Source organism: Bubalus kerabau, chromosome 2, assembly GCF_029407905.1.
Source record: "Bubalus kerabau isolate K-KA32 ecotype Philippines breed swamp buffalo chromosome 2, PCC_UOA_SB_1v2, whole genome shotgun sequence".
NCBI lineage: Eukaryota > Metazoa > Chordata > Mammalia > Artiodactyla > Bovidae > Bubalus > Bubalus kerabau.
This window is the reverse complement of record NC_073625.1, coordinates 165746240-165759187: the sequence shown is the minus strand read 5'-3', so window position 1 is coordinate 165759187 and position 12948 is coordinate 165746240. Positions and strand designations below refer to the sequence as shown.

At 39.6% G+C, this 12948-nt stretch overlaps 1 protein-coding gene across 2 annotated transcripts in view; it reads left to right on the top strand.

Annotated features, from left to right (window-relative positions):
• Nucleotides 1-334: 334 nt before the first annotated feature.
• Nucleotides 335-12948, top strand: part of AGTR1 (angiotensin II receptor type 1) — a 58118-nt gene continuing 45504 nt past the window's right edge. The window contains exons 1-2 of one of the 2 annotated variants that reach the window (XM_055569400.1): nt 335-583; nt 11832-11913. The gene's annotated coding sequence lies outside the window, so the exon portion shown is untranslated. Of the gene's footprint in view, nt 594-11831; nt 11914-12948 lie in introns of both variants that reach the window. The other variant, XM_055569399.1, reaches the window with a different exon arrangement.

Genomic DNA, 12948 nt, shown 5'->3' with positions numbered 1-12948 from the left:
TTGATCAACAATGGTATTATCAAAGTTTGAGCTACATCCAGGGAAGAGAAAGAAGTTCCTAAATGCATCCTTTAAAGTTTCCCAAGTTTAAAAAGAAAAAAGTGGAGCAACCCGGATCTTGATGTAAATGACTGGTCCTGCACCCTCGGCTCTCTCCCCTTTCTCCACTCCCTCCCCCGATGCCGGATTCAGTGCCAGGTACTCGCAGATCTAATAAGTGACACCGGGGATGACTGTGGCATCATCCCGCTTCCGTCAGCATCTGGAGAGGAAAGGGGGTTGGGCCGAGAGGGTCTCCCGGGCGGGGCGGAGGAGGAGAGAGTGCAAAACACAGCCTCGCCCCTGGAACCCTCGAAGCAGCAACGCCCCTCGCTATAAATTTGGAGCTGCCTCAGAGAGGACGATTCCAGCGCCAGTCAGCCAAGGGCCTGAGGCGACTGAGCGCCCGGGCAGACGCGCGACTAGCAGCTCTGCCTACCCGAGACAGCGATCCACGAGGAGGAACCCAAGCGGACCCCAGGAGTGAGGGCGCACCCTGAGCCGGCGCCGCCAGCTCGGCCCGACGCCGCCGCAGCGTCCCGAAGTGAGAGCGGGTGAGTGGCGCGGACTGCCCCGCCAGCTTGGGAGCTGGGGCGGGATGTCAGTTTCGTGCCAAGGTGTCAGCTGCGGGCGCAGTGCCGGGAGGCTCTCGGGGACGGTGGCGAGAAAAGGCTAAGGTCCCCCCGGCGCCCACTGGGAGGTGGAGGACCTTCCCCAAATCAGATGTGGGAAGAAGCAATCTGATCTTGTTTGCCGCATGCCCCCGACGTTTCATTCTGATTTGACCAAATTCTGTCGAGCACAAGTGAGGAATCTGCAGAGATGGGATGCAACCAAGGAAACTTTCTTCCCGAGGCTTTTAGCTAGCTCGTGTCTTTAAACTGTGATCTGAGCATATTACTTCTCGAGGCGGGAGTCCCTTTAAAAGTTGTGCCACTTTAAAGGCGTACTTGATTGTCCCCACACTCTGCTAACCAGGCAGGCCAAGCACCAGCAAGGCTCACCTCCCTACCACCCCTCTTCAAACCATAACGCTGGGTCCTTGGCCCGGGATGCTGAGTCCGCATCGAATTAACTGGGGAGAAGGAAAACGGAGCTTCTCCGCACACGCCAATCCCCACAACCCTGGCCAGAGCAGTTTGTCACTGAGGGGGATTTTAGGAGAAATTCTTCTGCTTCCAAGACCGAGCAGAACCTCTTGCTGACGCCTTCCCTTCATACACCCCTCTACCTAGCACCCCATTCTCCAGTTCTCTTAAATGTCCAGCCCCATCTATCCACAATGCCAGATGCTTTGTCTCCAGAAGAGTCTCCTGCCCTGAGCTATTGAGCACATTGCGGGCCTCTTTACCTGATCTTTCTTTGCTGATGGCTTGATTCAGGATGGGGAACACATGTATACCTGTGGCGGATTCATTTTGATATTTGGCAAAACTAATACAGTTATGTAAAGTTTAAAAATAAAATAAAATTTAAAAAAAAAAGAATCAAACACCCACGAGTGGCCCTCTGGAGCCCTCTCTTCTTGGTGAAAGTTTGGGTGCTCACTTTCCCTTGGGATCACATTTTCCACCTGGCTATTTCTAGTGTCATTCCTAGATGAGAGTAACAATGAGGCAAGGAGGAAATCTGGCACCCTGCTGCTCTGTTTTATGACTTTTTTGAACAACCTCTCTCTCCTCTTCAAGTTGCTGTCATTCCCAACATGATTCTCTTGGTAGTTATACCACCCTGGGTCTCCAAGGTTTATTCTCCTTAGCATAAGCTGTAACACCTTTATAAGTCTTCTTTAAAGGAAACTGCCTGTTTCCCTTGTTGCCTGCTAGTGTTTCCCTAGCTCTCAAGGCCCCACCACATGGATAATCTCTCTGGAGACTGTGATGGATTCCAACACCCATCTGAAAGACAGTGCAGGGGCAAGGAAGCACAGAGAGCTGGGAATGGAGACTCCCACATAACTGGCCATGTGCTGTTAGAGTTATTTCACAACTCAAACCTCACGCCTCTCTAGTGATAAAATTCCTTGATTCCTTTTGTTTCCTAGTTATTGCTTTAAAAAATAAAGTCTAAAATAATTACCCTTTTAGCCCATGTTTGTGCTCCTCAAAAGTGTCTAAATAGCTCTCCTGGTAAATTATCTGCTCTGAAAAATCATTAGGTCCAAGTGTCCATCCCCTAGATTACAGTTGGCAGTTTCTACAACCTGGCTTAATTAAGGCTCAGGGAGTGGCCCCAAGTTGCTGGATCTCAACACTTTGCTAAAGTTTTCATGATTAGTAGTATCTAGTCCATTATCTCGGAGAAGGCAATGGCACCCCACTCCAGTACTTTTGCCTAGAAAATCCCATGGACGGAGAAGCCTGGTAGGCTGCAGTCCATGGGGTTGCTAAGAGTCGGACACGAGTAACCGACTTCCCTTTCACTTTTCACTTTCATGCATTGGAGAAGGAAATGGCAACCCACTCCAGTGTTCTTGCCTGGAGAATCCCAGGGACGGGAAGCCTGGTGGGCTGCCGTCTATGGGGTCGCATAGAGTCAGACACGACTGAAGCGACTTAGCAGCAGCAGTCCATTATCTACTCTATTGCAGCCCCCTTTTTTTTCTTCCTAATTTCCTTGTTTTTTGTGTCCATCATGAGGCCTCAATTTCTAGCTCAATTCTTCTTTGATCTTAAACTGAATCGACTGTCCCATTATCCAACCCAAAAGAAAGCTGGTTTTCTTCCACTGAAGCCAAAGGGAGACAAGTTTTATAAAGTGTCTCCCAGTCACTCTTGCTTTGGCAATGCTCTGCATCCCAAGAGCTCTGAGAGCAAATCTCTGCTATCTCTCTCTTACCCTGCTTTAGTGCTCAAACTGTGACTTTGTTCAGGTTTCTTCTTTGTTTTTTCTTTTCCTACTTTTAGTAAGAGTTGTGTGTGTGTGCTGGTATATAATTGGGGGTTATTTTGCTGCTGCTGCTTATTACTGCTGTTGTTGTTGCTACTATGACTAATTCTTATCCTGTGCTAGATGAAAAATAATGAAAGAAAATGTGCTGCCTACCCAAAGCCCAGGTAAAATACTTGAGAGCTTCTCAGATAGCTCAAATAGTAAAGAATCTGCCTGCTCTGCAGGGGACCTAGGTTCAATCCCTGGGTTGGGAAGTTCCCTGGGAGAAGGGCATGGCAACCAACTTCAGTATTCTTGCATAGAGAATTCCATGGGCAGAGGAGCCTGGCAGGCTACATACAGTCCATGGGGTCTCAAAGAGTTGGACACGACTGAGTTACACATTCACACATTTGAAAAGGAGTTTGAAACTCACAGTTAAAATGCATGATTCACGTCTCCTATAGTTTTATCTGTGCTTTCACAGTGTCCTTTTTATGCAGCTGACAGTTGCTGTGTTTTGCTTTCAAATTTGATACAGGGACCAAGATCCAGACCCATCACACTTAGATGTTTTGGCTGCCTGATGCAGGCTCCTGGTCTTTTGCCGCAAGCTCACTAGTTTACTTAGCCCTTTTCCTGCTCAGTCATGACTGAGCAATGCCAGAGTCTCTCAGAGCAGTCTGAAAAATTACAAATTTTATTTAGAAGTTTGAAGTACATCCAAGTGTTATAAAAATTTAAAAGCTGTTTTGAAGACAGACTGTGGCAATAAACAAATACAGAGCCAGAGCAACAAAATGTCCAAGTATAAAAAAAGGAACCAAACACTTTTCACCCGTGTTATCTAGCAAATTGGAAAAATCAGCTTCTTAACCCATCACTACTGGAAAGTACTATTATTTTCTTCAAAATGATTATAAATTTTCTCTTTCAAAATTGTCTGAAGTCATTGGATAACACAGTTTGTTTCTTTTCTCATTAGTGTCTATTAAAACAATACACTAAAGCTTCCACAGCAAAAGTAAATGTTGTTCCATTTCCTGCCTAAATTTAGCTATCACTTTACATTTTTTATTTTTAATCACAATATGAATTTCAGCTATTAAAAATCAGCTTTTCAATGGCTTAATATACAAAGCCATCTTAAATATAGAAGTATCTGTACAGATTTAAGGTAATAGGCAAATGATTTGGCAAGTTACTACTATTATCCTATTAAAGCTCTAAAATACATCTAAAATACATCACAGCAAAAAAAAAAAAAACCTAAAGAGTTATAAATTTGCCAGATGCTTTGTTTGGTGGTTATTTTAATGACAAACTTGACAATTAGAAAACAAAATATATGTTTAGAACAATCATAACATGACAAATGAATCTTATTTGTGGTTGTATTAACATTAAAAGTTTTCTATCTGATTTTGATCCTTTCTCTTCATAGCAGATGATCACTGTGAGAAAAAGTTCCTTGACTATGAAAACCAAAATTTCTTTCAAAATATTTTACTAACAAAGAATATATATATATATATATATATATATATATATATATACACACACACACACACATGTACTAGAAGTAAGTGTCTAGAATCTTCCAGTTATCATTTGATTTTCCTTCCTATAGTCAAGAATATTTTAAATTGTGTTGCCCATTTACTTTTCTAACACAAATTGGAAAAATGGGTAAGAAATAGGTATGCTTTATTTTTCATAGTCTAAGTCCCAATTCTACAATGCCCTTAATATTTAAAATCATAGCATTAATAACCATTCAGTTTGGGTCAAGTTTTATGGGATTTCTTATTCTCTTCATATAATCAAAGCTGCTTTGTTCTTCATCAGATGGTGTTAAAATCTCATTTAGATCAATGAATTAAAGTACTTTGGCTACATAGTTAACTTCAGAGTAAGAATACTGAAGAATACACATTTGATTCTGTACTTTTTTAATAGAATAACTGTAACAATATACTGTAATAAAAGTTATATGGATATAATTCTGTACTTTTAAAGAGAGTTAATGACTGCTAATTTCCTCTATAAGTTTTCTTTAGTTATTTCTTATTTTAATCAAAGCTCCTCTTATCTGCCTTGGAAAAGAAAGAATTATATGTATGAAATATATCAACAATAGTAGAAGATACTTACTGAGGGAATGCAATGGATCTGAGAGATCTTAGGTCCTGAGGACACACCAAAGTATAAAAATGGTCTTTGTCCTAGAGAGATGTTGGTCAAGCTAAGTACATATTTAGATATAGGTCTCGCCAGTCATCTCAATGCCACTGGGGTAGGAAGCCATTTAAAAACAACCCTCTTCCTTCTACCTTTCAGACAGGGTAGAATATCTAATGTGGTTACATGTTTCATTCTGGCCCCTTCCATAATAACCACTACAACTTTCCTTTCCCCATGGGGTTTTAACTCCTTTGATAGTATGCACCACACCCAACTGCCTTGTATTCTGTTATTAAAGTCACTTTCTTGCCTGTTTGTCTGATATTGGCTTAATTTGTGGAAAACATTAAATACATTTTCAGATCCTTATATTGTAGAAATGTTAGAAACCTTTCCTATTACAATAAAGTGACTTAAAAGTGTTGCTTTAGTCTTACTAATGGAATAACTAAGCATTAATACAATTGCTTTAAATATAAAGCTATAAAAGTCTAAGGCAAGGAATCTCCAATTAAAATAAATACATTTAAAAAAAATAAGGCAAGGGAAAGGTAAAGAATAAGAAAAAGAGCTATGAAAAGAATAAAAGTTTGGAATATCAAAGCAGTGGTTCTTCAGGCATCAAAGAGCAGGTAAAGCAAGCATATGAAAATCATCTGGGAAGTGTTTTAAATCTGTACATTTTGTCTGCACTTCCCCTGTTTCTCCTTTCCCCATTTCTTCCCTATTGAGAACCGCCACATTACCTCAGGTGTCAAGGTCCCCAAACTAGCATCATGAGTATCACTTGGGAGCTTATTAGAAATTCAGACTCTCAGACCCCACCTGGACTTACTGAATCAGAATCTGCATTTTAGAAAGATCTTCACATGATTCAAAAGGACTTTAAAGCTAGAAAAGCACAAGTGACAGTACCTCTGGCTTGCTCAAATGATTACCTAGAGGCTATTTTCTTGGCTTTTTAATAAAATAACATTTTTAACAAAACTAACATGTATTGAGCATATATAATGTGCCAAACAATGTTCAGCCTTTCAATACTGTGTTTTATTTAATCCTCACAACATCCCTATATAATAGTCACTGCCTCATCCCCATTTTATAGATTGGGATACCGAGTAATAATGTGATAAGTAGCTTACCCAATTTTGGTAACTGTTAGAGTCAAGATTTGAACACAATTTTGATTCTGTGCTCTTTGTTGCCACCCACACTGTCTGCTCTACATTAGGCTGCCTGCTTTTTAAGACCAATTAATTATTGGACCAATTAATTATTGGATAATTATTAGAAAGTTATAATTGGAAATCAAGTTCTGTTTTCCTTATAGAAAAAAGCAAGATCTATAACATTTTCCTGTCATCTTACCTTTAACTTCAATAATGAGGAATTCTAGGAATTCCTTCTTTAGTTGGGAAACAAGTAAGAAAACTATGATAATTCATAATTTAAAATTTAAGACTTGATATCTCTGTTTTCCCAAAACTTACCTGAAATTTATCCTTTTTTTAACCTTTGTATTCTGATGAACTTTTTAAAAAAGTTCTTGAGTTGAATAACCCATATCCTACATATATAAACTGTTTATCTTTCCAACTCAAATTATGTATCACTCTTTCAGCTTTTACTATAAACACATTTATCTATAAGCATAGTTTCTAAAACTTTAGTTGAATATAATACTAATCAGTCAGTCTGCAAACAAGGGTACCTTATTTTAAGCCAGTGACTCCTCAAATGATGAGTCTCTGAAACATTTTTCCCAGTGCATATAGACTCTCTGAGAGCTGTCAGTTGGATTGGGTCAAATGTCTGTTGTTTTGAAGAGGCTCATTGATGTGGGTCAGAAGACCAAGGTGAGTCTGGGATCCCTGTGATCATGTTTGAGAGAAGAGACATGTCAACAGAACTAAGCAGCCATGATTTTCTCCATGATAAAGGGACATCCTTGAGAGACAGAATGTCACCAGCTGCTTAGATCTAGAACTTTCGGCAGCACTAATAGTACAGTGTCTAACTTGTAAGTTATAGATGAGGGCAAAAATCAATCCAGGGATGCCATAAAGCCAAGTGGCGAGGGCTCAGAAGGGAACTTATGCCCAGGAGACATCCTGCAAACTAGCAGGCAGAGTTTCTTAGTGCTGATCAACGATAAAGTACCACTGATTCTCTTGTGACTCTTTACAGTCCTGCTCATCTCACTAACCCCAAATAGTTGTAAGTGTGGCTGAATTTAATCAACACTAGTTTTTTTTTTTCTTTCTAAATAAACTGAAAAAAAAAAAGAAAAACCTCACAGCACTTCTTCTAAACTTCATCCATTTACAATTTCATCATCATATATGCTTTTCTTCACTTTTGGACCCAAACTCTTCTTGTTATGCAATTCAAATGCATCTTACATACTTGTAAATTATGTGGTATGCTGCTAGAACAAGAACGTTCCATTAACCCAGCTTTAATCATCTAATTCTCCTTCCATTCAAATGTCATGTCACATAAAATACATTGTACCATGATGTCTTCCAGCACTTAACCCTCACACAGTTAATTGCTGCCACTTTATCAGGAATGAAAAATAATCTGATGTGATTCCTATGTAATAATTTCCTGACTGTGTTCTAGCCTTTGACATACTGGGTTAACAGAGTGGATTTTTGCGAGAAATACAAATCTATTCTTTTAAATTCCCATTACATTAAGCCATATGATGGAATATTACACAGTCATTGTGTATTTTATATGTATATATTTTAAAATATCTAGTTACAAAGAAAGGTAATCACAAGTGAATACAGCAGTGTATAAAACAAAAATCCAATGAGAGAGAGAGAGAGAGAGAGAGTGTGTGTGTGTGTGTGTGTGTGTGTGTGTCTTTGATAGATTCTTGTCAAGGTGCCATTAATGTCTTATTTGGGTCATTGGTGTTCTAATGAAAACAGTTTAGTTACACTAGCACTGATTTGAGAGCAAAATCACCTAGAGGATTTTTTTAAATGTCTGCATATTTGCGCGAACAGATAAGAAACACTAGGCAAAATATATAACAAATCTTTAAAGCTTTTGAGGATTATTAAGATCAAGGCTAAGATCAAACGTGACTTTTCTTTCCCCTTTTTTGGCATGCGCTTTCAGACTTTCCTATCATGAGCCTCCGTTCATACTTTTTGTTTATCTTGGAATTTCTTTTCCTTTCCTTCTAACTCACTCTAGATTTCAGATCATAGACACCCACCATTAACCCTCTGGAGAATGATCCTGGCAAGTCAACCCTGTCTCTATTTTTTTCCCTAAGGTACACTAGAGCCCTATAAGAGTTCACAGATTTTACACCAGAGTGGCATTTTATAGGAAAAAATATCTCATGGGAAAATTTTTGCTATGACAAAAAACCACCAAAAAATAAGTTAAAAATATATTGTTCTAATGCCAAAATCCTCCTGTACCACAAGGTGATAGTAAAACTTGAATACTCATATACGTTGTTGCTAGGAAAAAAAAAAAAAAAAAAAAACCTATACACAATCTTCTTGAGTAATTCATTCAGTTCAGTTCAGTTCAGTCGCTCAGTTGTGCCCAACTCTTTGCGACCCCATGAATCGCAGCACGCCAGGCCTCCCTGTCCATCTCCAACTCCCGGAGTTCACTCAGACTCACATCCATCGAGTCAGTCATGCCATCCAGCCATCTCATCCTCTGTCATCCCCTTCTCCTCCTGCCCCCAATCCCTCCCAGCATCAGAGTCTTTTCCAATGAGTCAACTCTTCCCATGAGGTGGCCAAAGTACTGGAGTTTCAGCTTTAGCATCATTCCTTCCAAAGAAATCCCAGGGCTGATTCATTAACTTTAAACAATTTCTTACTTTAAAAAATCCCCAAACCATAATGAAAAATATTGATGAATTTGGCTACATAAAAAAATTTAAATGGTCGTGTAGTAAAAAGCACCAGAAACAAACACAAAAGATAAACAGGAACTTAGGAAAGCTATTTGCCACACATTACATGTAAAATGCCAATTTTCGACATGAGATTTTTAAAACAAGAAACAATGAACCCAATGGAAAAATGAATGAAGACCATACATAACTAGGCAACCTAGTAGAAAAATAATTGCAAAAATAAGAAAACAAAAAGAAGCTCAACCTCATTCCTAACCAAAAAAAAAAGGTAAACCAAAACAAATATATATTTTTCACTTATCAGACTGAGAAAAAAATGCAAAATTTTATACAAGTCAGATTTTTGGTATCTTAAATTCATATAGCCATTATAGGGGATATTTTGTAAGTATCTTCCAAAAACCTAGAGTGTATAAACAATTCGTATTGACAATTATGTTTGGAATTCATTCTACCAGTATAATCATATAAGTATAAAAATGCATATATATAAATATGATCATTGAGGCTTTTTTACATCCAAAAAAGGGAAATAGAAGGAAAAAAAAAACCCTTAAGGCCCATGAAGTGTGCTGAGTCACTCAGTCTGACTCTGTAACCCCATGGGCTATAGCCCACCAGGCTCCTCTGTCGGTGAGATTTCCCAGGCAAGAATATTGGAATGGGTGGCCATTTCCTCTTCCAGGTGACCTTCTCCACCCAGAGATTGAACCTGTGTCTCCTGAGTCTTCTGCATTGACAGGCAAATTCTTTACCTCTGAGCCACCTGGAAAGCCCCCAAGGCCCACTAGGGGCTGATTATATCAATTATCATATTTCAGTGCAATGAACAGAATACTATGAGTAAGATAGATTTGTGTAAATGATATGAGATAGATTTGTGTAAATGATGTAGAAAGTTCTACGAGCCATATTACTGTTGTTTTTTTAAAGGAAAGCAAAGTACAGAACATATAATGCATAAAATGAGAAGCAATGGATATACACACTTATATACATGGGTGCACTTTTTTTAAAGTTCTAAAGGGCACATAAAAAAACTATTAGTAGTATATATCTCTGGGAAGTAGATCTGGAGAGACAATTAGAGAATTAAGAGATGTGTACTTTTACTTTATAACTAGGCACTTGTACCATATACATATATTACTTCTATGAAAAATTAAAACAGAAAAAAACTTTTAAGGAGATTTTTTCAAAATTATGGCACAATAACACTTGTAGAGTACATCATGAGAAACGCTGATCTGGAGGAAGCACAAGCTGGAGTCAAGATTGCCAGGAGAAATATCAATAACCTCAGATATATAGATGGCACCACCCTTATGATAGAAAACAAAGAAGAACTAAAGAGCCTATTGATGAAAGTGAAAGAAGGGAGTGAAAAAGTTGGCTTAAAGCTCAACATTCAGAAAATTAAGATCATGGCATCTGGTCCATCACTCCATGGCAAATATATGGGGAAACAGTGGCTGACTTTATTTTTCTGGGCTCCAAAATCAGTGCAGATGGTGATTGCAGCCACGAAATTAAAAGACGCTTACTCCTTGGAAGGAAAGTTATGACCAACCTAGACAGCATATTGAAAAGCAGAGACATTACTTTGCCAACAAAGGTCCATCTAGTCAAGGCTATGGTTTTTCCAGTGGTCACGTATGGATGTGAGAGTTGGACTATAAAGAAAGCTGAGTGCCGAAGAATTGATGCTTTTGAATTGTGATGTTGGAGAAGACTCTTGAGAGTCCCTTGGACTGCAAGGAGATCCAACCAGTCCTTCCTAAAGGAGATTAGTCCTGGGTGTTCATTGGAAGGACTGATGCTGAAGCTGAAACCCCAATACTTTGGCCACCTGATGTGAAGAATTGAGTCATTTGAAAAGACCTTGATGCTGGCAAAGATTGAGGGCAGGAGGAGAAAGGGACGACAGAGGATGAGATGGTTGGAAAGCATCACCAATTCGATGGACATGGGTTTGGGTAGATTCCAGGAGTTGGTGATGGACAGGGCAACCTGGTGTGCTGCGGTTCATGGGGTTGCAAAGAGTTGGACATGACTGAGCGACTGAACTGAACTGAACTGAAGCTTTATATGAAAAGAATTGTATATCACACTACCTACCATGTGTAAAACAGAATCACACTACCATGCCATAAAGCATAGGCCGCTCAGCTCATTGCTCTGTGGTGACTTGGATGGGTCGGATGGAGGCAGGGGTGGTGAGCAGGAGGTCCAAGAATGAGGGGGATATATGTATGCATATAAATTACTCACTCCATTGTACAGCAGAAACTAACATGACGTTGTATAGCAATTATACTCTAATAATCATATATCAAAGTTTGTTAATTCACAAGTAAAAATCTAATCTATAAGGATGTTTCTTATATTTAGTAGTTATAGCTACAGAAATGCCTTGCTGCTGCTGCTAAGTCACTCCAGTCATGTCCGACTCTGTGAGACCCTATGAACTGCAGCCTACCAGGCTCCTCCGCCCATGGGATTTTCCAGACAAGAGTACTAGAGTGGAGTGCCATTGCCTTCTCCCAGAAATGCCTTAGAAATTGCATTATTGTTGACCCAAAAACTCTTTTTCACCTTCTCTAGCATTCATCTACAAGGAGGGAAGATGTTGACTATAATCAGGAAGAGGACAAGGTCCCTTGACAGATGGTCACCCAGTAGAGCCTAAGTCTGTATAAGGAAAAATATGTTGACAGATGGCTTCATTCCATTCAAAAACATTCTTAAGATGTAGTGTTAATGCTTATTTTATAAATTAGAAAATAAAAATCTGACCTTTTTCAGTGAATCACTTAATGTTTTTTTTTCTTTACAGATTGATGTATGATAAGCTGATCTAAAATGACAGGTTTTATCTGACTAAGTCATTGAAGCCATTCCAGAAGGTCTGCATCCAGGTAAATGGCTTACACCTATAACATTGTATCTGTCAGTAATTTTCTCTAATGTGTCAACCGTGAAGGTAGCACAAAAAGCCACACACACTATTGCCAGGTGACAAACAGAAGCTGTAGAAAAGAATGACATTCTGAGCCCATTCCTTCCAATATATAAAGAACATACATATTATTAATAATATGAATTTTTTTAAGATTTTTTTGATGTGGATCATTTTTAAAGTCTTTATTGAATTCATTACAAGATTGCTTCCATTTCATGGTTTGGCTTTTTGGCCTCAAGGCATGTGGGATCTCCGCTTCCTGACCAGGGATTGAGCCTATACCCTCTGCAGTTCAGTTCAGTTCAGTTCAGTCGCTCAGTCGTGTCCAACTCTTTGCAACCTCATGAATCGCAGCACGCCAGGCCTCCCTGTCCATCGCCAACTCCTGGAGTTCACTCAAACTCATGTCCATCAAGTCGGTGATGCCATCCAGCCATCTCATCTTCTGTCATCCCCTTTTCCTCCTGCCCCCAATCCCTCCCAGCATCAGAGTCTTTTCCAATGAGTCAACTCTTCGCATGAGGTGGCCAAAGTACTGGAGTTCCAGCTTTAGCATCATTCCTTCCAAAGAAATCCCAGGGCTGATCTCCTTCAGAATGGACTGGTTGGATCTCCTTGCAGTCCAAGGGACTCTCAAGAGTCTTCTCCAACACCACAGTTCAAAAGCATCAATTCTTTGGTGCTCAGCCTTCTTCACAGTCCAACTCTCACATCCATACATGACCACAGGAAAAACCATATACAGAGGTACCCATTAAATTCCAAAGCAGTTTAACCCCTGGTAGACATAAGCCCCATGGAGTCACACAGTGGGGCATTCCACTCAGAACCTCACAGAGCAGCTAGGGGGGTGCTCTGTCTGTTCAACTCCTATCACACAGACTGTATGATATTTTTCATAAAAAGACTCCTTGATTTACCCAGCTAGCAGGATTTTTTTCTCCTGACATAAACTCAGCTCAAAGAACAAACCCTCCACTTCCCAAATTAA